This window comes from Tachypleus tridentatus, chromosome 13 (assembly GCF_004210375.1).
Source record: "Tachypleus tridentatus isolate NWPU-2018 chromosome 13, ASM421037v1, whole genome shotgun sequence".
Taxonomy (NCBI): Eukaryota; Metazoa; Arthropoda; class Merostomata; order Xiphosura; family Limulidae; genus Tachypleus; species Tachypleus tridentatus.
In genome coordinates, this window is record NC_134837.1 from 157753231 (window position 1) to 157779872 (window position 26642).

General features: G+C 34.4%; 1 protein-coding gene across 2 annotated transcripts in view; it reads right to left on the reverse strand.

Moving 5' to 3' along the window:
- Positions 1–26642, reverse strand: part of LOC143237991 (LIM/homeobox protein Lhx1-like) — a 125283-nt gene that overhangs the window by 73532 nt on the left and 25109 nt on the right. The gene's annotated exons all lie outside the window — the stretch shown is intronic.

The window sequence follows — 26642 nt, forward strand, 5'->3', positions numbered from 1 at the left end:
AACTCAAAATCATAAAAAAGCAAACCAAAAAAAAAAGACAACAACAAAGAAACTCAAAGAGAATTTGTTCTTCCTACAAAAAACACCGATAAAATTTCTTTCATTTACAGTGCAAGAGGTACTTAGCACTCTTGGTAAATTAGTTGCCACCAACAATGCAATTTTTTATGCTCTATTTCTATAGGGGAGGAGCTCCGACAAATATCTGTGGTTGCTTAATACAGCTTGTGTAAGGTACGACGCAGCTGGCCACAGCACGCACAACATCGATTAAACATTGTAAACTAAGAAAGAGCGAACAATGTGCAATCATATTTCACGTCGCTGTTGAAATACGGCCAATATGGAAACCTTGGTCCTAAACCACCTGAAAATAATTATCACCAACACTATTCAGACACCAAGCACAGATTGTTGATGGTCGCGGATAACTTATCAGATTGCTACTTGCGACTGATAGTCGTAAATATATTATGGTTATAATAATAACTGTAGCCAATCGTAATCAAACTCGTTAGAAATTATTATTTTCAGAATACAAATGAAAGCGACCAGTAAGTTCTTGTAACATATAAATCTGATTAGTTTAGACATGGCAAACAAAATGTGAAATGGGAATACTATATTAAAATTATAAACTCCCATTAATGATGTAATTATATTTTCAAAAATTTAAAGTTTAAACATGTGAAAATGTACTTAAACTTCGTTTATAATCTATATCTTTATATAGTCCTTTTACAAGTTGTGGATTAATTAGACAAAAAGCGTTCTTTTAGCCCTTCTGTCGGCTGTATCTAAACTTGAAACTCACACGTTGCTGTATCTGTTGTTTTTGATAACGACTGAGTAATGATAGCATTAAGCTGCCTCAAGGGTCATTTAATAAGTTTAGTAGGCGCGCCATGGCCAGGTGGGTTAAGGCGTGCGACTCGTAATGTGAGGATCGCGGGATCGCATCCCCGTCGCGCCAAAAGTGCTCGCCCTTTCAGCCGTGGGGCGTTATAGTGTGATGGTCAATTCCACTATTCGTTGGTAAAAGAGTAGCCCAAGAGTTGGCGGTGGGTGGTTATTACTAGCTGCCTTCCCTCTAGTCTTACACTGCTAAATTGGGGACGGCTAGCGCAGATAGCCCTTGAGTAGCTTTGCGCCAAATTCAAAAACAAACAATAAGTTTCGTTTCGTTTTGAGCTTCACACATTTTGTCTCTTTTCAATAATAATAGTGCTGTGCTTTTATAGTTTAGGCTAATACTTTAGATTGCTTGAAGTGTAAAATCCTTAGATATTGGAGTGGTTTTTAAAAATGTGACTTTCTGTTATAATTTAACTTGTTTTTGTATTTATGGCAAAGCTGTTACTTTTGACCACTGAGTAAAGAGGTACCCCTCTGTTATAGCGGTAAGTCTAAGGATTTACAATTCTAAACTCAGGGGTTCGATTTCCCTCAATTTGAGGTAGCTTTGCTATAAGAAAACACACCTACACATCCACCCTGAGTAGAGGGATGATAGGCAGACAGTGACACCCAATGGCCATCATTCACGCTAAAGGGTTGACTGTAACCCTTACAACATAAAAGTGTCTATTATATTTTATGGAATCACAAGAATTTTACTTCCTTATAAATCCGAAATCCAGAGTTTTATAATAGGTCAATATGCGTATTATTTTTGCACTTTGTTATGTTATCGTATGTAAACAGATGGGATATTGCATAGATACTTAATAACAAAAATAACTTTTGACCGTACACTGAGAGAAACACATTTTTTTTTGCTTCAGAATTTTCATAAAGAGTTATCTGATTTCAAATGACTCAGTAAAAACAAAATGCAGCTCGTCAATATAACCTACCGCCAACTGTTGGAGCTGCACTTATTTGACCAAATAGATTTTACGGCAACAAGCGTTGAACCATAAATTATCGGATTCATGGACCGAGCATGCTAGCTTACCACGCCCATTTCTCTGAAATAAAACAAAAAGGGATTTTGAGGAGTAGATAGAATTAGGTTCGTGATAAGCAGTTTTGGAAACAGCCAACTATACAGCACGTAATGTATATTTCAAGTCTGTTAATTTGTTAGCCTGCCACCAGAGTGATGAATTGAGGCATAAGGAATATTTCTCAAACTTTACAAGAACACGGAAGATCCAAGCAAATAGTTTTAAATCATGTTTGATAAGGTGACGGAAATTTGTGTAGAAGATGATATAACATTTTTCCATAATAGATATTTTTGTACATCGTATGAACAGAAGCAAGCTAATCCATTGTGATTCAGGTGGCATCACTGTGAATTTAAGGAGAGAACTTAGGTTTCATATATAAGAACCAGGATCTATGGTTCTCAGTGAGTAAGGTTAAGAAGTTAGAATAACTTAGGTTGAACAGTCAGGGACTTTCAAAGTCCTCTTGTGTTTGCACTTGACAAACGAGTCCCTTTGAAGTAGTTAAATGGAGTAGCTGTGAAACTGAGTCGTACACAATTACCATTATATACAGGTAACCTTGGAACAATAAATATTTCACTTGGACAGCTTGAAGCAAATCAATGTCCCAGGCCAGTAGCATAGCTAGTAATACAGTGTGGAGGTAATCTTTAAAGGAAAGACACGTAGACCTTTTGTTGTAGTCAAAAAATGTAAGTGGTACCTGAAAATCGATATTTAATTAAAATAAATCTAAAGATATTTAATTTTTGTAGAATATTGGAGTGTTTTTCGGCCCCCTTCCCCCCCCCTGGCTACGCCCCTGCATACTACATGCAATATATTCTCTCTCTTTTCGTAATGGTTCTTGATCAATGAAGTAGTCATTGGAATTTGTAACTTATATTTGACATCAGATCACACCTTAGAGTTCTGGATATTTCCTAGTTGCCTTCAATAATCTTTAGAAGAACAATATATCTAACAAAACCGTTCGCAATAAACAATTATAAAACGCCTGAATTAAATCTGGTTTCTGAGTTTACTAAAGTGTTAATTCACCCCTTACTTGATATTTTTCGGTTTCAGGTTAGAACCGGTATTTCTTATTACTTGCTGAGTTATATATACGTAACGTGATAAGACACACGCGTACCCGTACATATGGTGAAATATAGTGCTAAACATCGTGAGATATAAGAGATGGTTAGATAGTTGGCACCAGCGCGCTGCCATCAGTAACACAGTGCTGCAGGGTATCGAAAATCGACTGAATTGTCGTACATTTCTACTCTCCCACGAGGCTTGTGGCTTCCCAAAGGCAGTTCACGCTAACCCAGCCATTTACATAAATCGCCCGAGTGAGGCCTATGAAGTTATCTGTCGCTGACATTCCCCAAAACGGGGAAGTGTTTTATTCATACCCGATACGATGTCCGATCTGTCCTGGTGGCTCACTCACTTGTAAACACTGCTTGCTTAATGGTACAGTAACCGATGAGAGACAGAGCAGCAGTAACATGTTATCTGAACGAGATATGCAACTATAACGCCCCGGGTGTAGTAGCCCGGATGTTCAGATATGCTTATGGGTTATTAGACGGTGTAGCTCAAACTGATATGAATGCTGCTTTACAAGCCAAAGAGAAATATATGTTAACAATAACTAGTGGTTTATCTGGACAAGACATAAACGATCCACTGCCTTTCCGTTATTTCACTGAATTTTAAAAGGATCACCACATTCATATAGTTTACATGACAACCATTCGCTGAGAAAACAAAGTGTTCTGTTGCAAATGATGTTTGCGTTCGCTTTTATTTGCAGAGTTGACACTTTGATAAGTTAAAGAATGTCCTCGTATTGAAAACCACCCATCATATTCCTTTCAACTCTTCTGTTGTTTAACACCCATAGTCGCCACTTCCTGCATAGTTTATATAGATTTAAGATCGTATAAATTATAATTAATATTTATGTCATTTTCATGAAAACTTAACTGTATACTAAATGTAAATGAAAGATACAAAACGTTCTTTTTCTCGTGAAATGTGAATTTGATAACGTACGACACAGACGTATATCGTCTCTATATATACTAAATTTATAAAGTTATTTTTCGTTAACCCTACTTTTCACCAGTAAAACACGAATTAATAGTAGTAACTACATGCGTCGCTTCTTATGAAGCTTTAAACATATAAATTATCTTTCCAGAACTTCTTATTTTAAAAGAACAAGACACGTTAACTCAACTATTTTATCTTAAAAAATAACAAACTATCGAAATATTTTACAAAATGAATAACATATGAAGTTCAACATTTACTTTTCCAACTCAATAATTATAAAGTTACATCAGCGACAAATGCATTCTGGGCAAATGTAGTTCACGTTTTCAGTCTGAAACATGCAACTTAATAGATCACTGTTTCATGAAATGCATTTGAGTAATATTCAATAGCTTACGGAGCTCTCTGTAAATTAATAATGGATTACTTTAATGGAGTTTTTTACAAAGCAAATAATTTTGTTAATTGAATATACTTCAGAAAGCACGATAATTTTTACTGTATGTGTAAGAAAAATATCAAAAGTAAAATAACAACTTTACCCGAAAAATAACCATAATAAACACTATAACTTATATTGATAAATTCCACAATTTTCCTTATTTTTGTTGAATCCCTTTTACTTTCTTTTAATTTTGTATACTCGATTTTCATTGACAATTTAACACGTCGTTTCTAAACAAGAGGCCCCCACTAGTACAGCGGTATGTCTCCGGATTTACAACGTTAAAATCAGGGGTTCGATTCCCCTTGTTGGGCTGAGCAGATAACCCTTTGTGGCTTTGCTATATGAAAAACACACAAACACACCCAAACAAGAGAAATTATAACTTCTGGAAAAAGTCACAGTTCTCTACCGAAAATCTTTTTGATGCAATAAATGACATATTTAATTATACAAATGTCTCCGAGAGAAAATCATACTGTGTGTAGGTGTGTGTTTTTTTATGACAAAGCCACATGGGGCTATCTGCTGGATCCACCGAGGAGAATCGAGCCCCTGGTTTTCTCGTTGTAAATCCGGAGACTTACCACTGTACCAGCGGGGAATAAATTCATATTGTTAGAATTATTGAACTGTGGGAATGTTTTGGAATATTGCAAAAAAAATTGCTTTGATGACAGAGTAATTTTAAGAAGGATTTACTGAAACGTCTTCCAATAGTATTTTCATGTCATCAGACTCACCGTAATAAAACAACAATAAAAAAAACTTTAGTCCTATTATACCTTAGAGATAAGTGGAAAGCTATGTATTTATAAAAACTGGTAAAAAGTGTTTTACGTCTTGTCTCTTTAAACACAAATTGTACTAACATCTAAAGATGTGGTTCAGTAGAAAATCAAATAAAGAGCGCCCTTAAAATGTTATATTTCTAGATTTAAATTAACTTTTGTAGATGTTATATATGTGCAAACAATGATGAAAAATAACTAAAAATTCAAAAGGATTATGTATAAACACTTCCGTTTTAATATTCTCTACTAAACATCAGCTATATCAGATATATATAAAAGTTGTATTATACGTTTAATAAACTAATGTTCTCGCAAGAGTTAGAGCGTTCATTAGCTTAATACCAATGTTTTGGTATTACTCGAAAGGCCTCGTCGGCACTAGGATGCTGATTCGATATAACATTATGTTTCCTCTTTTTCGAAATCTGTTGTACAGGGCCAATAAAGATACTAGAAGATTTACTGTGAGGTGATGTTAGGACATCCATACTTATTTATAAGTTTGTTTATTTAAGAAGAAACTTACACAATGTACTATCTGTGTTTTGTCCATCAAAGGTGACAAAACTCGATATTAGCTCAATTATCTTTCAGACTAACTATTGAGCTACCGGTGCGTGTGTGTGTGGAGAGGGTAAATCTAAATGTCCATACAGGCATTCTAACGATGTCTAACTGTGAAATGATTCATTTTTATAAAAGCATTATGATAGGCGCAACATTCTCATATAAGAAAGATTAAAGTGTATGCCAGTAGTGTAAAAAGCAACAACAAATTAATTATATTCAATAAGAAATCGAATCAGTATAATTCGGACAGTCAAGTTGCATCTCTAAGTGTAAGGAAGTTAACAATACATTACATGTTTCTGATCGATCGACCTGCATACCCTGAAGAATTAAGTCGACGTGTAACATTCCAGTAGTAGCCATGCACAACTTTCTGTGCCACTCCTTCATTCAAACAGCGCTGTTCCTATTTGTTTGTCTAAGTAATCGATTCATTCTTTGACCTGTCGATAAAAGTTATTCACGTGGGCCTGTTTTTCACACAGATCGGTTTCTCGTGACATTACGACTACTATAACTAGCTGGGAAGAATTGTTTATACGTGTACATTAACCAGGCAGAATCTGCCTGGTTAAGGCTACCATTACCCTTTAATTATGAGAAATCAGATGACAAGGTTTTGATGCTAATCGGAAAACGACGGATTTACAGGTTACTGAAACAGTTTTTAATCTTGAGATTGAAGAACATGTCAACTCTGTTGCGTTATGGTGAGATTTTTCATTAAAGACAACTGTCTGAACTAGGTTATGATAGCAATAAGTTGTTCAACAGCTGAGTTCTTTGATATACACCCAATAAAATATTTTTATGGTTGTAAATTGACAGCATTTCCTTCCAACAGCAAATAATATAAATATTTAGACAAGAAATAAAAATGAACTAGAGATAAATATTCAGTGACATTTAGTTTGGAAATCAAAACCAAGAATTAGATTATGAGTATTTACTACCAGTATAATAATACATTATGTGTATAAGGGTGAAAAAAAACCTGATAATAATAACAACAATGATGTATACACTGCTGGCCAAAATATTAAAGCCAATGAACATTATGACGATATGCATTTTGCGTTATTAGACTTAACCACTTATTTGAGTAGAGCTTTGAAAGATGAAAATGAGAAAAGGGAAAATAAAAATAAAAACCTTCTTTAGCATTTAATAGGGAAAATGTGAACGCTATGAAATTAGCCTAAATACTAGCTGGTCAAAAGTTTAAGACCATACTGAAACGAAGCATTAATCGGTAAACACGTGACGAAATTTAGTTATTTGTATTCAAGCATTAGCGTTGTCAACATCTCCCACTAACATCTCCTGTGTTGCATTGGGTAAAAACATGGCAAAGGCTAAGAAGTTGACAAAGTTTGAACGTGGCAGAATTGTCGAGCTGCAAAAGCCAGGTTTCTCTCAATATACCATCGCTGGTGAGATTGGGCGTAGTAAAACGGCTGTTGCAAAATTCTTAAAAGAATACGAAACAAGAATTTCAAGGGGTCGGCTCAAGAAAATTTCGCCAGCGTTGAGCAGGAGGAATCGTCGGGTTGTCCGCCAAGACACCAGCCGATCGTCGAATCAGATTAAGACCCTTACGGACGCAAAATGCAGCTCAAGAACAATAAGACAGGATTTACGAGAGTAAAGCTTTAAAAGCCGTAAACGTCTTCAAAGACCACGCCTTCTTCCACACCACGACACAGCTCGGTTAAACTTTGCAGAGAAACACAGAACATGGGACGTAGAAAAGTGGAAGAAGGTTTTACTGGCACGATAAGGGTATCCCACCAGAGACATTTTATACACAACACAGTGGAGGAGGTTCATCATGATCTGGGGTGCTTTCTTCTTCCATGGAACAATGGAGCTTCAGGTTATACAGGGGCGTCCAACAGCAGCTGGCTACATTGGCATATTGGAGAGAGCATCTTTATTCAGTGAAGGCTTTTGCTTGTGTGGAAATGACTGGATCTTTTAGCAGGACAACGCTGCAATCCACAATTCCCGCAGGACAAGAAACATTTCATGGCAAATAACGTGATTCTTTTGGACCATTCAGCGTGGTCGCCCGAACTGAACCCCATTGAAAATGTTTAGGGGTGGATGGCAAGGGAAGTTTATAGAAACGGACGTCAATTCCAAACAGTGCATGATCTACGTAAAGCCATCTTCATCACTTGGAATAACATTCCAGCCAGCCTTCTGTAAACGCTTATAACGACCATGCCAAAGCGAATGTTTGAAGTTATTCGCAATGACGACCGTGCAGCTCACTACTGAGACCTCTTGTTGGGCATTTCCTACCTTGTTTAAGACTTCTTTTTGGTATGGTCTTAAACTTTTGACCAGCTAGTATTTAGGCTAATTTCACAGTGTTCACATTTTTCCTATTGAATGCGAAAAAAGTTTTTCATTTTTATTTTCCCTTTTCTTATTTTCATCTTTCGAAGTTCTACTCAAATAAGCGAGTCTAACAACGCAAAATGCATATTTTTTGTTATGTTCATTGGCCTTAAGGTTTTGACCACCAGTGTATTTGAAAATAAAATAGAAACTCTATAATCCGAACGCCTTCGATAGTTTGCCCCTGAAGAAGAAAGATACACCTTTCGAAAGCGCTCCGGTTATAGAGTTTCTATTCCATTTCTATTAATATTTCTTGAACCTATGTGTTTTTCTAACATGATGAAAATATATATATATATAAAACCATACATTTCTAAGCAAAAAAAAAAAAAAACATGGTCAGGCATTCAACTCGTAATCCGAGAATCGCGGGTTTGAATCCCAGTCGCACCAAACATGCTCGCCCTTTCAAACGTGGGAACGTTATATGTAACGGCTAATCCCACTATTTGTTTGGTAAAAGAGTAGCCCAAAGGTTGGCGGTGGGTGATGATGACTAACTGCCTTCTTTCTAGTCTTAAAATTGCTGAATTAGGGACGGCTAGCGCAAATAGCTCTCGTGTAGCTTTCAAAACAACCCAAAACTCTACAAACGAACATTTAGTTCCACCGTGATAAAGGAAAAATTACTTACAAAACAATGCACCTTTTATAACTCGTCGATAGTTTTGTATGATAATAATATACTGGAAGCAACGAAATTGTGCGCAAATATGACCGGAAATGCAATTGTCATAACAGCAAACTCTGTGCAAATGCATAGGTCTATGTAGAGCATGGTTGTGTTAACACTTTTGTAACCGTTGCAGTGTAACAGTAAGTAATGGTTTTACTTCAAACTTCATCTGAATCCATTGAATTCCGCGGGAATTTAACTTCTTTTTCAATTTCATTTGTTTACAATTTCTACGGATTGAAGTGTATTTTGCTCATTTTCGTCAAAAGGCACCTTGCTAAAGTTTTGCGGTAGAACAACGGTAATTTTTCGTTGTTGCAAGTCCAAAATTTGGAGTTCGACTTCCCGCGATGGAGACAGCAGAGAACCTCATGTGGTTTTGCTTTAAAACAAACAAACACAGTGCTAACATAAAATGACGTTTCTTGTACTGTATCTATTAGAACCATTGCAACATTTTACCTGCGTTCAACTAGCCTGTGTGTAGCAGTAATATGTTCATTATCTTGAAAAACTCCAAAAAATTTAGATCTCTCACCGTAAAACAAAAAAATACACAAATAAATAAGCGTCTTTCTTGTAGGAGTGCATTCCACTGGCACATTGTTTTTGAATGAGGTTTAATCGATTTTTCTCTGTTCTTTTAACCCTGTTCTTTCACATTTCTTAAAGCCCGCTTTATTTTTACGTAAGAAAAGCATTGTATAGAAAGAGCTTAGAAAGGGATAATACAAGCCCAGATATGGAGAACGCATAAACGTTAATGTATGTTCATAAAATGGAAGAATTTACTCTATGCGTGTATACTGTGATATTAATGTCTTATGCGAAATGCCAATGAAAACGTATGGATAAACTGAGATTTAAAAAAAAAGTACGTAGATTAATATAAGAAAACGTTTTGTTTTTGTTTGTTTTTTTAACGTTAAATGCGTTTCATAAACACATGAATAAAAGTGTAGAAACATCAAATCGACAAACATGAATATCAGGATTGCTACTTACATCATTATTCTTTAAAGGAATCCTTCAGTGGCTCAGCAATAAGTCAAAAAATTTATAACACTAAGACTGGATTGCGATGCCCGTGATGGGCACAGCACAGACAGCCCATTATGTAGTATTGCTTTCAACGACAAATACATCGTTAGATGAAATGTACGTGCACAATTATGATAAGGTATCCTGGTATTTTCAACACATTAAGAAGGTATTTCCCGCTACGAGCGTTTTTTGTTTGTTTGTTTGTTTTACTGGGTTAAGGCGTTTGACTCGTAATCTGAGGGTCGTTCGAATCGATCGCACCAAACATGCTCGCCCTTTCAGCCATGTTATAATATTGTGGTCAATCCCACTATTAGCCAAGAGTTGGCGGTGGGTGGTGATGACTAGCTGCGTACACTGCTAGTAGCCCTCTAGCTTTGTGCGAAATTCAAAAACAAACAAAAACAAACTGTGAGTAGGCTTCAGCGTATCTCTGTAATTATACCGATACCAATTTACTTGTGTCTTTTCAACTCTGTATTGCACCTACTGGTAACAGACTTCTACGTGTGGCGAAGATCTTCGTTTTGGGCTGGAAATGTGTTTTTATTCATACCATACATTAAATGTATTATCGTCAAATAGCATGACTCTTCATAAATTGAAATTTACTTACCCAGCTCAATTTTCATCAACTAACGACATAATACATCACCTAGTATAGGGGCGCTAGGTTTTAGCCTTGAGATAAATTTTGCTAGCCCTATTTGTGATAGAAAAAATATATAAAATTGATCACATATTTTTCTATGTGTTTCCTCTATACTTGATATATCCCCATAATAGCAATGATCTTTTAATGAGCTGAACACAGCATAAAGTAAATTAACATTTTTTTTTATTTAGTGTTTAAGCGCCAACTTATACCATAGGCTCTCTGTGATTTTCTACCGCAATTTTGTTTGAAGATTTGGTTTGTTTTGAATTTCGCGCAAAGCTATACGAGGGCTATCTGCGCTAGTCGTCCATAATTTAGCAGTGTAAGACTAGAAGAAACGCAAGTAGTCATCACCGTCCGCCGCCATTTCTTGGGCTACTCTTTACCAACAAATAGTGGGATTGATCGTGACATTATAACGACCCCACGGCTGAAAAAGCAAGCATGTTTGGTGTGACGGGGATTCGAACCCGTAACTCTCGGATTACGTTGTTTGAAGGTAAGCTCAAAGCTAGAAAATCACGTGTATTGAAACCTGGTTTTTAATATTGTAAGTTTGCAGACATACCGCTTTTCCGGTAGGGGGACTCCACCGTGATATCAAATCAACAGTTTTAACAGGAAAAGCTCGAATTTAATTTAAACTTAAAATCATAGAATTGACCAAACTTTTTTTAAAATTTAATGTTATTAAATATTCGTCTTAATAATTAATTTTTTAACTTAAAAATACAATATATTTAATCCATAAATATTAAACATAAAATATTTATGAAAATCAATAATTTATATATGTGAACACTATTAGATGTAGCTTTTTATTACAGATAGCGAATGCGCATGGACGTTTATTGATTGTGTGTGGAAAACTGAACACTCTGAAATTTAAATAATATTTTTCATGGGCTATCAGAAAATGTTTTATAAAACTACTTTTTACCTCCTTAAAGTTAAGACTATAAGACATTTGTAACAGAATGAAATTTTAAGATATTCTGTTGTAGAACGTGTACATTCGACATAACGTAATACAATATTTGTGGGTTATTATTCCACAATTCTAAATAATCAATTATAATTGTGATTCATGAACGCGCATCTTTCCCTGGACACAACTAAAAATTTATACTTTCGAGAAATACATATTTTAATTATGTTTAAAAAACAAAAAACCATGATTCTTGTATTTTTTTATAATTTCTGCATTAAATTCGAATACAAAAATAATTTTGTAACTATGGCCTTTCGATTTGAATATAGAAATGTATGATTCTCAGAAGATTAATTTCCCAATGGCTCATCGGCTAGGTCTGCAAGCTTACAACCATAAAAATCGGGTTTTGATTCTTGTGGTGAGCAGAACCCAGACTCCTGATGGACAATGGTAAGTTACGGACTTACAATACTAAAGTCTAGAGCTGAATTCCCCTCTGAGGACACAGCAGATAACCCAATGTGGCTTTGCTCTGAAACAAACAAACTTAAGAGAATCAGAAAATCAGTATGGTGATTAGTTTGGCTATCAATAACGTTAGTCTTTCTATTATGTGAATAGATCAGTAAAAACAACAAAATCATTAATTATTATGCCCATCCTATGACAACGATTGAACTTGTAAATCATGACTCAAGACTTGTACAGCATAAAAATGTTTCAGTGACAGTAATTATGTATATTCCAATAAGCAATAGTGCTTTGAAGTAAGAACTCAGTAAATTTATAAGTTGACATAAAGTACTTGTAAGATATATTACCAATGCTAGTAAGGATTTACACCTTTAACACTGAATTTAAACGTACAGCCATTTCAACAGATAGTTTTCGATACCATTGTTTTCCTCTTTGTAATATAACTATTTATCATACGTATACCTTACTTGACTCAATAATTTGGGTAATTAAAAGTTTCCGCTTCACTTTTTAAAAAGTAAGATGGAGATGAAACTTTTTGCGCTTGTGTGGGTTTTTAATATATGCATTCATCTCCTCCAAAACCTAGGATACATTTTATAATCCCACCTTGCAACTTCTGCTGTAGGACCTCTTTTTAAAAATGCAACATACGTTGTGTGATTTTACCTGGCCATGCCGGGCCTTGATTTTAATGTTTAAACAGGAAAATACCGCCATGAAGTTCAAAATGTAGTGTCCGAAAATCGTCATCGTGAGACATCGTTGGAGGACATTTTTAATTTATCTTTCAGAAATAATATATTAATTAATAAAATATCGCGCTGGGTATGCGAACTCACGACTTTAGATTACGCCTCAACCCACCTGGCCATGCAAGACTCATTCTTAAGTGACATTTTTTTCTACCTTTTGTGATATAGAAGGAGTGTCGATATTTAACTACAGATAATACAAGGAGTGTCGACATTTAAATATAGACAGTACAAGGAGTGTTGATATTTAAATATAAAGAGGGCAAAGAGTGTCAGCATTTACATATAGATAATACAATAAGTGTTAACATTTAAATATAGACAGTGCAGGGAGTGTGACTTTCTTTCATTACAATGTTTGTTTTTTGAATTTCACGCAAAGCTACTCGAGGGCTATCTGTGCTAGCCGTCCCTAATTAAGCAGTGTAAGACCAGAGGGAAGGCAGCTAGTCATAACCACCCACCGCCTCTTAGGCTACTCTTTAACCAACAAATAGTGGGATTGACCGTAACATTATAATGCCCCCACGGCTTAAAGGGCGAGCATGTTTGGTGCTGTCGGGAGTCGAACTCGCAACCCTCAGATTACTCATTACAATGAGAACAGTGAGATAAATAAAAAACAAAAACACGTAATATATTTTAAAAGAAAGCAGCCAGTTATATACGAGAGAAATCAGTAATATAGAATCTTAACTACGAATGGAAATATTTTTTTAATTTACCTCAACTGCCTTTTCTAGATATCCCCCACGGGACTGTTTAGGTTTCTTAATTTACCCTACTTTTGCAAGAAGAGTTTCTTTCCATATCTTTAGACCAGTGATATATTTTGCGCACAGGGAATTTCATGATATAATCTTTAGTTATTTTCTTCGTGTATCTAAACTGTGTTTCTGATGAAAGTACTTGCCAGGAGATAGATTTCTGTCGATTTTTCTAACAAGTCCTAATTCTAATTTTTTACCTTTCTTTCTGCTTTGTTCAGAACGCTACTTATATCATTATACTTTCCATTAATCACGCTAAGGAACCTTTTTAGTGTTGAAAATGTATACATAATTAATAAAATAATGAGGTAATATGTTTGACTACGAATAAAAACATTTTGTTATAAAACAACAATATTTTATTTATATTACCCTTGACTCTTTCCCTAGTGGTAAACTTTGAAATTAACAGTATGCGAACCGGCAGCCACTGCAACATTATTTATTTCCTTCGTATTACTGTAAAGACAAACATATTTTTTTACTGTATTTAAGTTTGCACTAACACAATGATTTTATTCTTGACAAGAACCTAGGGTTCCATAATATTGTTCATGCGTTGTAAGGATATATCTTGTAATGTTCTGTATCCTTTTGTGTGTTTTTCCAACTCATGATTTAAATGATTTGCACACATGCGTGTCTATAAAATCCATTTACTTAAAATTGTTTTAAACTTTATCAGTGATGACTTGATAAAACTTTTTTTTTTCTATGGACAAGAACTTTGAATAAAATGTTTTATTCTTCGAAAAATACACATTTGCGGTAGAGTGTTTTCTTCGTATTTAAATTTATGCTAGCGGGAAACAGTTGAAATGAGGAGGTCACGTAAACCAGCTTAATGTCCATGCCTCGTGCTTTGCTCGGCGGGCGGTCATCCGGCTGGGGTACGTGACTAAAACACACAACCCGAAGGTAGACTCGATTTATATTTTTACCAAACAGTGCTGTTGTTTTTTATATCAAAAACGTGCATATGAACGTACACATATAAGAAATATTATATGTCGAATACGCTTTGTTAATATATTAGTTCGCAATACGTAGTTGATAATTGATAAAGACATATATAATTGATATAAAAATAACAATTTTATTTATTTGTAATCTTCAAATACGGAAAATTATATATATAAATGTATATATGTTAGCATCTGATTACGTTAAGGGATAATTAAGTGAAAGGGGTATATTTTTATTTCCCGTGAATCAGTTATCGCATATTATCTCGTGGAATTAATATTTTGGAAGCCAGATAGCTAGAAGAATAACAACAGTCCAGAAATTTCTAACCATAAAGCACTATTCGTAAATAATTTGAGTTCATTCTTGTGAATGTTGCATGTACGTGTAATCATAGGTATTCCATTACAATATCTAGTAATGATGCATACGGGCCCTTCATGTTTAGGTGGGTTAAGGGTTCGACTCGTAATCTGAGGGTCGTGGGTTGGAATCCCCGTCGCACCAAATATGCACGCCCTTTCAGTCGTCGGGGAATTATAATGTGACGGTCAATCCCACTATTCGTTGGTAAAAGTATAGCCCAAGAGTTGGCAATGGGTGGTGATGACTAGCTACTTTCCCTCTAGTCTTACACTGCTAAATTAGGGAAGGATAGCGCAGATAGCCCTCGTATAGCTCTGCGCGAAATTCAAAAAACAAACAATAATGCATACAATATCTTTCAAAAATTAATGATTATTAAGTTTCTTCATAATTGTGTTATGTTTACAAGTATATTCTTGAACGCCATATTTAGTTTTTCTTATCATTTACGATGTAGGCAGAGAATAGTTAGTTGCTATTTTTCTTTCAGTTTAATTTACCTATTCCTCTTATTTACATAAAATATTGACGTTTCGGCAGACTACTGTTTCCCAGTACATAGTCTGCATGTAGCAAAGCAACGTAAAAAGAACGAAAAAAATGGCGTGTTAGGATGCGAAAGAACCTCCTTTCGTGGATAAAACTATGAATTATGAATATGAATATGGACGTGGTGAAGCCTCTATAAAATTGATAACATTGCACTCTTGAAATAGATCATTCCTTATGTTTATATATATATATGTGTGTGTGTATGTACATATATATATATTAGAAACTGGTACAAGCTCTGGCACTACATTGTCCTTGTAGTGATTTATATCGATTCTTTGCTCCTGCCAGGTAGATGACAGTTATTAATGAAACTTGAAAAGAAAATATAGAGGAGAAACAAAAATTACAACGTTCAATGGCTAAACGTATATAAAAAAAGTAGAGATGTGAAACCCGTCAGCACCACTAGGTTGATTTATACTGCCGTCTCAGACACCAGGCACATAGGGATGATAGACAGAGACTTATGCCTCCGCATGACCTAGAACAAAAGAAGGCGTGCTCTCTTTTGGCACATTCGAATGAAAGCACTAGGCAGTTACAAACCAAACCTATCCGAATACAAGCGGGCTAATTCATACTTTATCCAATTCTCTTACCTGGAAAAACAAAAACTAGCTAAAATAATGTCAACTCCAGGGCCATCTTCATCCTCTAGTCTCTTTTGCTATCCCTAAAATGCATTTTACATTAACATAATAATACTGATAACAAAATTTTAATTTACTTTTGGACGTAAACCAGCTTTTCTAGCTAAGAACTGTGAATTGGCATTTGCTTTGTTTCAACCAATATTGGCTCAGCCAAATGGTTAGAGAAGTCTACTCGCCATCCGAAGGGCACGAGTTCAAATCCCCATCTAACCAAACATGTCTGTCTACTCTTTCAGCCGTGGTAGTATTATAATAAAACAGTCGTTGGTAAAAGAGTAGCTCAAGAGTTGACGGTTAGTGGTGATGACTAGCTGCTTTTCATCTAGTCTTTCACTGCTAAATTAGAGACGGCTTGCGTTCATAGCCTTCGTGCAGCGTTGTGCGAAAAACAAACAGTCAATCAAGTTAACATACTGTTTTCTCTCATCCTCTGTAAAACAAATCTTTTATAGTTGTAAGAAAGACGTACATATAGAAGAGTAATTAAATGTTTACATTAAGCTTTCAAGTTGTTCTAAAACATCCAAAATGGAATGCCAGTTGAATATATTTTTAATGATTCAGATTGACTTAGCAAATAAATATTTTAAAAGTGAAGTACACAAAGTGTAATTCGATTTCCTTTTACTTTATAAAACTATTTTTTAAAAACTCTTGGTGAATGATAAAAAAATTGCTTCAATAGATAAATCGATGGAGTTTTAAATAGATTGATGAAAAGTTGTATAGGTTGAGACTTAAGAGATAATTTATGTGAATGACTCATCTATCTGTCTATTTATCTATAATCGTTTGTCGGTGTATTTATTTAACGTGTGCTATTACATAATTACTCCTTCAAATTTATTTAGCGTATCAATTAAGTTGTACATTATACCCATTTTTGATTTGTACCTTACACAAATAGATTTCCTTGTCATTATGTACATTAAAAACAGAAAGAGAGAGAAAGAAACATGCCATAAAAAGGTAGAATACTTTAAATCGTTGGTGATGCAGTCGTCGTGTAACTATGATGTGCACGAAAACAACATGCTAGAGCGCTATAATACTTTGTTTCCACCCCCTCTCTGTGCCCTTTACTGTAAAGAGATCGTGTTTATACGCACTTGTGTCGTTTTTCCCGCCCCCGATAAAACAGAGACAATCTGTGCTGGCTGAATGTTAGCACGCCAGGTCAGTTTCCCTGTTCTCTACGCTGAAACCTATGGTTCCTATGAAGCTTATTCAACCAAACTTTCACTCCGCCTGCACGTGCCGCGCGCATCAGCCTCCGCCTCTAATTTCACACACTATCTTTTCGCGTTTTTCTTGACGATTGAAAGAATCGATGATAGAGGCGGAGTATCGCCGAACACGACACACAGAGACAAAAGTGTCCCCGTGAACAGTTTGACAGTCTTTTGACAATGGTCCAATATAGAAGCCTACGACTTAGGAAGTGATGAATGTGAATGTTCGTCTTCAAAGCCAACAACTAAGACACGTGTTTTGGGCTTTTTATGAGCAATACATGTTCAATTTCAGTGTAGGTCATTGTGTACACCAATCCAATAATAAATTTTTAATATAATACAAAAATGACATAAAGCCCGATTTTAATAGAGAGAAAAACATAAACACCTTATCTTACCATTTTGTTCTTGTTGAAGGAAAATACTTCTACACGAACTTTGTTTGATTTGCTTTCAATAAAGTATTAACTACAAAATCAGTTCTGTTTTTCCTTAATTTTTACATTTGATATGCATATCTTAACACAGAATTGGAAAAAAGTCCTCTGTTTTAAATTATTTCATCCATTTGCGTTACGTATATTTATACAGAAACTTACAGAATCGTGGAAAAGTAACTGGTTGGAAAATTGATTGGGATACATAAACAGCTTTAGTTTGCACTTAATGGCTTTTATGTTGCATTTAGTTTACACGTTCTTTATCCTAACACACCCAAAAATTTAATTTATGTCCAGTCTGTAGCTTATGCATGAAATAAATTAAATGATAATTGGAATTTGTAATATTATAAACAAGACAATGCAGGATTACTATGACAAAATAATGCCAGTCTATCCAATTGGTTTATTGTAATGCATATCGGACATCTGATGGTTCTTCATCACAAACGATAAAAATATATATCGTGGTGTTACACAAACCTTGATTGTCTCTGTGTGTCCTTTGAAGTGAATTACACAGTTTGTATTGCTCCAAGTTATTCATGAAAAACAGGTGGAACTTAAAAAAAATACATCTGAATATTTATCGTATCGGGCGAACGGACGTCATTTAAAACGGGCTGCCCTAATTTGGATACACGTGTCTCAAAGTGATAAGTAAAAGTTACAGTTACTCGAACACCTAGCTAAGTTAGATCACGAACTATAAACTAACAAACGCTCGCTTCAATCTATTGATTCCGACCAGCAGCAGTCACAGAGTACCTGCAAGAGATTGAATTAGACATCACAAATGGACATTGTTAGAAACCAACTTTACAGGAGCCGTCTGTATGCCAGACACCCAAGTTCATGCGATGCATTCCGTTCACAGCAAGGCACAAAAGAACTCACAAGCAATAATGCCAATAGAACAACCAATACTAGGCGTGTAATATTTCTGTTTTACAGAAGAGTTGCTCTTCACTATTCAGCCAATTAATAGATATGTAGTCAGACATTTCGATAAAATCTGATAACATTCTCAGGTTAGGTAACTCCTGTTAAGATGATTTTTCACCAAGTTCAGATGTTTATGTAAACGTGTGGAATTAATCACTTAGGATACGTATTTAAAAGCCTCAAAAATACGAGGTTTATTGCTTGGTGAATGTGAATGAATTACTTGTTTACTATAACATGAAGAACACATCTGGCAAATTTAGTTTAACTTCGTTATCACACGTATTTCTTACTACTATGCAAGTATTAGTCGATAAAATATTTGAATAGACCTCATGCTGTGTTTTTTCTTATAGTAAAGCCACAACGGGCTATCTGCTGTGTCCACCGAAGTGAATCAAACCCCTGATTTTAACGTTGTAAATATAAGGACTTACCGCTGTCCTAGCGGGGGATACCTCATACAGAATGCTAATAATATATAATAAATTGTGAACTTAAAAATACGTGCCAACGAAATAATTTAGAATTCGACTCATTAGAAAAAATAACAAAGACCAATGAGTATGTGTAACACATTGAATAATAGTTAACTAATTTATAAGATATATTCTTATCTCACACAATTTTCATAGTCTGTAACAAATTTTGTACCAACAGCAGGTTTAAATTTAAACTAGCTTTGCAATGTCCTTAACTCATTTGATAGTGTCTACTTAAAGTTGAAACATGAAAATAATAAGCCTATTAAGCAATTCGTTTTCACATATTTAAACAACACCCAACGTCCTTTTGGTGTATTCATCTAATGCTATTTTAATTTCCGAATAATTTAATATACCTCCCAAATGATTTTATTATCTGTTATAATAACACTCAGTTTTAGTCTGTCCTGGAAATGCTCGCATTTCAGTGGTTATAAACAAAGACGGGTATTAAAAAATGTCTATTGTTAGGTCGTACAACGATATTAAAAGTTCATTTACTGACAGTATTAAGTACGGCAAAATTTAACCCTAACTGAACTAAAGCAAAAAAATTAGCAGTTGACAGTGTTAATTCATCTCTTTATCGAATATAAGGGAACTGACTAAAGGCTTAACTAATCATAGGCATAAGGCAAGTGGACTTACAGACGTCGGTGTCTGCGATTAAAATTATTTTGTACTATTCTAGAAATCGTATTTTAAGAATGTACTGACTTTCTGCGAGTTTCTGCTAACATAATATATAACATTCTTTTTGTTTGTTTGTTTTTTTTAATTTCGCGCAAAGCTACACGAGGGCTATCTGCGCTAGCCGCCCTTAATTTAGTAATGTAAGACAAGAAGAAAGGCAGCTAATCATCACCACCCACCGCCAACTCTTGGGCTACTCTTTTACCAACGAATAGTAGGATTAGCCGTAACATTATAACGCCATCACAGCCAAAAGGGCAAGCATGTTTGATGCAATGGGAATTCGAACTCGCGACCCTCAGGTTACGAGTTGAACGCCTTAACCACCTGGCCATGCCGGGCCCTTACAACATTCTAGTATAATACAATATTCAGTATATTCATTCAAGTTTTATGATAGAATATGTTTCAGAATGCTTCACATCATCATCGATAAATCCTATTTTTTCTACTGCTGTCACTAATTTGGGGATTGACACATCATTTCTGTTTTGTGATTAATCAGATAATCTTACATATTATTATATGACAATAATACGTTGTTTCAGATTTCTTTTTTCTTTCATAAGAAACAATATTAAGAAATTGCTTTACGTACTTATTAAGCGTGTGACTTTGAACACTGATGCTTTTGTTTCACTCGAAATGTAGTTTTAATGTTAGCACCAAGACAAATTTATTTTGTTTTATGTGTACCTGGATATAATATGTGTGTACGATACTATAATATAAAACACAGTTTTACAAAGTGCTATCAATAAACACAGTTTTACAAAGTGCTATTAACAAACACAGTTTTACAAAGTGCTATCAATAAACACAGTTTTACAAAGTGCTATTAACAAACACAGTTTTACAAAGTGCTATCAACAAACACCTGGTTCCACTAGCATATAGAATAAAAGTCTATACCTCGTGTGCCATATAAAATATATATATTACTAAGAAGTATTCTCGTGCCATGAACTCTTAGGCAGAAATATAACTAGGTGTGGCGATCCATTATGAAACGCATTCAGCTATATATTTATATATATACACACACGCGCGCGCACCTAAAAGAATATCCTTTAGTTAGAAGGATAACAATATATCAGCAGGATGTATAGATAAGGTATGATATTAAGGTCCCTTTAACCAAAAGGGTATCTCCGGCATGGCAAGGTGGATAAGGTACTCGTACTCCGAGGTTCTCGGGTTCGAATCCCCCAAACACGCTTGCCCTTTTAGCCGTGGGGGCGTTATAAAGTTACGGTCAATTCAAATATTCGTTGGCAAAAGAGTAGCTAGCCCAAGGAACGGTTAGCGCAGATAGTAACACTCGGAAATTCATAACAAAATGAGATCTGCTGTAAAAAAAGTGCTTAAACAGCAAGGTAACCACTGATATAATTTCAATAAAATTATACATATATTTTTGTCACTAAGCTTTGCTATTTCGAAGAGTGAAACAAATTGATTATAAATTGCGAAGAGTTCCGATTTTTAAACAAATCACAGAAAAGTATAAAAATTCCTATTCTAAAATGCTAATAGCCACCTAGTGAATAATCTTAGAATCATTTTTCTTCGTTCGGTAAAAAATCAAAAGAAAACTACACTGTAGTTATTCAGTTCGTATAATCATCGGTTTCTACAGGCTGCAAATCCTTTGGTGTATTTAGGTTAAATATATGACATCATCAACTGTAGGTGATGTAATTCTTCGCAAGGGTTTTTCTTGGCTAGATTGGCTTTTGTCTTGCTTGAACAGAGCGTGTGACTATTACACCAGTTATTATATTGTGAGAAAGATATAAGGATAGCTAGATTTAGCTTCAGGCGTCCCTGAGGTAATGTCATGAACCGTGCACTAAAGTGAAAAACACTAGACTCCGTGGGAATTTTATTACAAGATACAGCGTTCTCTCCAAATTGAGCCGGTACGAGAATCTTATGCAAGGTACAGCTCGGTTGGGAACATGCTACTGAGAAACATACATCTTTCCTAAGGGCAAGCTGCATTCCATGTCACTACTGGTGCTGGACGGAGTGGAAAGGGAAGGAGGCGCTGGGAACGATATATATTTTGGCACGTTGTCTGAAATATACTGAGATACGAAGATAATTCACAGAAAATGTAATGCTGTACTCCTACTGTTTGATTCCCTATTGCCAGATTTCTCAGCCCTTTGATTGATCATTTCATCTATCCATTTGTATATCTCTTTTAGGAATATATAAATCTCCATTTGAGCTTTTGTTTTTCTCTACAGTTTAGGATGTATATATACTTTCCTTACATCTTTAATAGTTTCTACATGTTTTCATTGTAAAAATAATGTACTAGGAGCACAATAAAAGTGCAAATACACACTCATAGATAGGGAATATATAAGTATCACAATGACTGTTATTAGTACACTCTTTTATGTACATGGCACAGCAACTATCTTGTAACATTACAAACAGTACTAAATATAAAGTATTTAACAAGTCCCATATAAAACAAACAAAACTTTATATTACTGATATTACAAGCTAATTTAATTGAATTTCCTTTTGTTTGTGTTTGCTAGAGTCTTATATCCTATCGGAAGTTTCCTGGTTCATACTGAACAGCGTTCTGTACAAATAATCTTGCCTTTTTTTTTAGTGTTGATTTTAGCGTGTACGTGCGCCTTGTTTCCAACTACCAGTGTTGTAAGTCATAAAGCCACATGAGGTGTTTCACTACTTCGAATAATTTTGCATAAAATAACATCTTATGTAAAAATTCATGAACGTGAAAATTAGAAAGTTTATTCTTCTTTTCTAAAAGTAATAAAAAACTTTCAACAGCAGAAGACGTGTAGAATGTGAAGAAGTAAAACGGCCGATATGTCCTGTAGTTGTGACGTGTGTCCTACTTAATTAAAATATATAAAAAATACCCTTTTTAAATCAACGAGAATTGTTATTTTTCCCTGATATTTGTTAGGATAAATATAGTAAATGATATAGCGATGATAATCTCATGTTCCTTTCGTGTGTGAGAAGAGTTAAACCTCGACACGGTTTGGGAGGGGGAGGAAAGCAAGGGAATATTTCCCCCAAAGGTACAAACCACTGCTATAATTTCAATCTCTGAAATTATCGTTACTGAAGATGTAATTTACTTTACTAACTAGCGAATCTGGCTAAAAAACACTTTATGAGAATTGTTTCAGATCAGTAACTCAACCGTAGACTTTAAATATCAGAAATTATATATATTTATATTGTTGAGAAAACATGTCAAAATGAAGCCCACATGGGTTGTGGAGAATATGGAAACACCGAACATTTAAACTTTTACCGATAAGAAAACAACAACAAACTTACTACCTTTGTAAAGCTCGTAAACTAAAAAACTCGAGAAAATGCTATTTTGTGATTATTTCCTTCAGCTTTCTTTAAAAAAGGATAGACAGTAATTGTTAAATGAAATTTTGAGCTATAGTGAAAAGAAAAATTGAATTTCTAAGCTATTCAAAACATTTACTCGTGACTGTGTCAATAATAAATATGACTCAATAGGTAAAAGAAAAAAAAAGTTTATTTTGAAACAATAAACACTTGAATTCGTGTGTTTCTTCATGCCATAGAGAATTTCGTACTCGCTCTGATTGTTTAATCAAGCTCATAAAATAACATTTCATTTTTCTCCACTTATAATCTGGAAAGGTGTACTTAAAATTAATGTGCAGTAGCAGCTTTGAATATATATAACGTATTCTCAGCCTGATCTATATTTGTATTACACATAGAACCTGTGTATGATTAATTACTTTAAAGCACTTAGTTTCTTATATTACTGATTTCGCTCGCTATATATATATGTGTGTTCTGAACACCTGCTATATGAAAAGTTTTTATACTACGTCTGTTGTAAATATAGGTTTATATAGATAGAAAATTACGAAGTTTCCGATATGGAACGTTCTTTAACGGAAGTCTTCCTCTGTGCTTACAAATTTCCTTGTCAACTAGGTGCAGGAATGACGGCAGAAGGATCTTCCCCTGGATCCCTTACACTGTTATTATAACGAAGTGAAGTTAAATCAGCTCTTAAATTAGTAATTGTTTACTACTTGTAAACCATAATTAACAGTGTTTAAGCCTCAAAAGGGTTGGAACTTGGGCCACCACTATATTATAAGACCTTCACAAGTGAACCGCCCTTCCCCCTACTTGCACTGGTAAACGTAATAAAATATGGTAACATGAACACCCTCTCATCGATGTTACCATGACTACATGGACTTAAGTAGCTAACGTTCTCGCTTTTATAAACAGTTAATGTTTTAGATTTTTAGAAAACCAATAAACGTTAGTAGTATACAAAATACAATTCACATAAATTTCGAGATCTGTTTCTTGCTTACAACCCGATACTGTATTCATCTTGCTTCTATATCTTACCAAAAATGTAGATGTTCTCACTGAATTGCTTGTACTATCTATTAAGAATATCTGTGCTACAGCTACTGTATTTTAAAATGGGAAAGAATGTTACCTGTGATAAGACTCATCCACTCTCCTGTTAGTTTCACATACACATAGACATACAGCACAAACACACGCACGTATAGAGAAGCATGTTCTTTATTTTACCAATGATGTTACACCAAAGCTAAAATAAACATACGCACACATTTACATATATAATAATTTAAAGAGTGCATGCTATCTCTGTCATCTCATTTTTTTATCTTCGCTTAAAAATTATTGGAAAACATTCTTAAATTTTATGTATAGGATCTTGACCCTATAAAGAAATAAACATTGTTGAAAGAATCGTGACGGAGTTCAAGAAATGGAGCTGTCATGTTTGACTGAGCCCATGTAGTTAAAAACTGATATTATTATTTAAATACTTTTTTCAATAATGGCCTTTATTCATATTTCTAAAATTTTGGGAGTCAAAGTGGTTTATTTCAACTTTCAAGATTGGATCTCTGTGATTTTCATAAAAACTCATATAAACATGTTGAAAACAACTGTTCAAATATAGATTTTACAAAATGTTTATACTAAAACTATCTGATAAAAATTTAAAGGGGTTTAAGAGGTTATCAGAGTTGGTTGTCTTAATTTTCATGTAAAGTGATAAAAACAAAAAATTCGTCGCTCAAATAACAATTTAAGTTTATATTTTGTGAACGTAAAAATGTCTTTCCTCGTATTTATTAAAAAAGGAAGATTTTCAGAAATCTCAGAATTGCTGTACAGATTTACTTAAAACTGACTAGATTATGTATGCTGTAGTTGTGAAATAAGATATGTTTGGTTTGGTTTGAATTTCGCGCAAAGCTACATGAGGGCTATCTGCGCTAGCCGTCCCTAATTTTGCAGTGCAAGACAAGAACTAGTCATCACAACCCACCGTTGACTCTTGAGCTTCTCTTTTACCAACGAATGGTGGGATTGACCGTAATATTATAACGCCCCCACGGCTGAAATGATGAGCATGTTTTGTGTGACGGGGATTCGAACACGGGACCTTCAGATTACGAGTCGAGTGCCTTAATCACCTGTTCATGCCGGGCCAATAAAATATGTAAAAATTTTTGAGTAGCTGGTGCTTCCTGTAAATTTTCGTAGGTAATTTACCGTTAGCGTTTTATTTCTAATATTCTAATATTCTAATCTATATTATTATTTCTAATATCCAAAGAAGTATGATGGTGAATAAAATACAAGACTAATATAACATAAAACATATATTTCGTAAACTGTTATGTACTATACATTCATGTTATTTTTCGTTTTGTCTTTTATTTTTATCCTACGTATAAAGTGTTGACGTTTGTATAATACAGAATGAATTACTAAAAATATTGACATATATATTTGTGTGTGTGTTCTTCTTCACAAAGACTGGCTAGCGTTTGTTTTTTCTTGTCTTAACCTATCAATTTAATAATAGCGAAGAGTCTCAACGGCCAAAAGACTTTCATTAATTCGAATGTTTTATAGGCAGTTCTGATGTTAGTCGAAGTTCAAGACTTCAAAGCTTTTCGTAGCTAAATATGACGTTCTGTATTGACCCAAGCGGTAAATGCTCACATGACAGTCTAGCTTGCTCATTATCTGTGGAGTAATGGTCTCTTTGCACGAAATTGCATAACCCATTTACCTTCTTGAAATACAAATAGTTTAAAATTTTTTATGGTTCAAGCATAGGGTATGCTATTACCTATAAATCTCGAAGGTATATATATATATATATATATGAAATACAGCTTTGAAAGGTTAAAAAACTCTGATGCTTTTTTTTAATCATACCTGTCTCAGTAAATACTTAGTTACAATTATTTTAAGGATATATTTGAATGTTCAAATTTCATATTAGCCATTTTATTATTTTATTTTATTAATTTTAAGGCAATTTCTGTTTACTTCCTTAGTTGTTCTGTTACTGTATTGAAACATTTAAATTTGTCATCCTCATTGTAAACCTGTTTTGCACAATTGAACAATTAACACTTAGTTCCATTTTTTTTATAGCGCCATCTTCTGCATTAAACCTAAAAGTTTGGGACATTCGTTCTCCATTGATATTCATATGACGAATATATCTGGATTTACGTATGAACAATTTAGATATTTTACTTAATTGACATAGTTTATGGAACATAAAGTGTAATAAGAGGATGGTTAAAGAAATTATTTGTTTGATGTGAAACATAATAACATGAAGAAGTGAATACGATTGAAAAAAATGTAGAAATTACGAGAGGTGGTAAAATATGGTTGATTTAA